Source organism: Limulus polyphemus, unplaced genomic scaffold (genome assembly GCF_000517525.1).
Source record: "Limulus polyphemus unplaced genomic scaffold, Limulus_polyphemus-2.1.2 Scaffold630, whole genome shotgun sequence".
NCBI classification, from domain to species: Eukaryota; Metazoa; Arthropoda; class Merostomata; order Xiphosura; family Limulidae; genus Limulus; species Limulus polyphemus.
Window position 1 is genome coordinate 3,973 of NW_013666240.1, and position 1,981 is coordinate 5,953.

The following is a 1,981-nucleotide window of genomic DNA, read 5'->3' on the forward strand; positions in this document are numbered from 1 at the left end:
CCCAATTGAAAGAAAAGGCCTTTAAGAAAGATATCTAGTTGAATATCAGATACCCTAATAAATTTGATATAACCTACTCTTACTTAAAACAAATAGCAGAAAATTATAATGTAATATATCATTGCAAGCACACGAGTTAACGACTACAAATAGGACGTGCTACAATTCTTATGACTCACAACACGATAATGACCCAAAGTAACGCACAAAATTGCCTCTCGGTTTCAGGGAAAGTGCACGAAGTATAAGAAACAGTGAAAATTTGTGACAGGATATTCACTATGATTACGTCGTTATTCAGGACTGTTATCATTCTGTGACATTGTACAAAGTTAATTTGAAGTAACGTTAGTTTGGTCATCCTTTTGGCCAGTTTCAAATCAAAATCGTTATTAGGCATACAATTACTATAGGTAATTAAATACTATATTTATTTATTACCTTTATTTACAGCGTTGGTGGAATCTTGACAGGATGAGGTTGTGTGAAAATAACGTTAATGTTGGATCAGAAAAGTGGATAAATGCTTCGAAATATTAAAGATTTACGGAATGACTACGTAACAAAAGAAAGATGTGAAATGGGAATATCATCTGGTTAGAATTTAAGATGAACTTATTCAAGTCATCTCATATACCTTCGCTATTGTAGGTTAAAGCAATACAAAGATGACACTAATACCATAGTAATATTTATTTGCAATAAATAATTACAAGATCCTACACAACACTATAACTGTCTGTAGTTTTTCTAAGACTATAGCGACGTACACAAAATAATGATGCAGAACGTAATGGACTAAAGACACGACATGCGATCAGAATTCTACATTCATCACATTTCTTAGGCGTTAGATAAAAACAGAATATTTTGTGGTACATTTTAAATAGTCAGAATCAATAACGAAGACTTTTGAATATGTTAAACGTTGTATGTTTTATTAAAAACAAACAAACAGACATCCATCTTCACTAACCAAAGTGTAATAAGAAGAAAATGAATTTTAGATAACGCATTTTCAAAAGCACTTGACGAACATTCATGAGATTTATGAGAAGTTACAACAATCTAACTAATTTAATTAAAATTAAAATTGTCACGTTTTATAGTAAGTGAAAATTATGAACTGACCACGTAGAAGTGGCCAGTAACCATAAAAATTGAGAACCCTTCCCTCCTTACATGATATATATTAACAGAACAGTTCAAGAGAAATGCAATTCTGTGTTAGAAATAGACATTAGAAAAATATTAATTTGTTACCTTAAGTTTCATTATAGTCACACTGAGGTTCTAGTTTTGTTGTTTGTTTTTGCTTTGGCACATGAGTAGAGATTTATTTTATTGATTGTGAGCACCCCTAAGAAAGGATATTAATAAAACATAATTTAATATTTAGTGTATGGACAACATTTAAAAAACAGATCACATAAACTTACGGCCACATATTGGGTATGTACAAGTCACGCAAGCATGGCATATTTACATAATAAGCTTCTACAATATATATAAACAATACAGCAGATAACACAAAGGAACAGTGATTAAGTGTGAAAATCGACACACTGAATATACCTTCAATTGTTCAGTAACAATACACCTAGGAACTCTTGCTAGACAATATTTTATGAGTTTATTAAGAAAATCTTTGGTACAGAAGTCAGCAAAGAAAACCATTTGTAGAGAAACAATTGCAAGCTGGATTTTTGACATCTTTCGAACATAATTAAGGTTACTGTGCGCGTAGCGCTCTTGTTATTTCAGTTCTGAGAAACAATCATCAACATCATTTCTTTCTCTTCTTGGACCTAACTAACACTAGTGTGTAGCACTCTCGTAATCACTGTTGGAGAACAATCGTCAACATCATTTCTTTCTCTTCTTGGACTTAACTAACACTAGTGTGTAGCACTCTCGTAATCACTGTTGGAGAACAATCGTCAACACCATTTTTTCTCTTCTTGAACCTAACTAACACTAG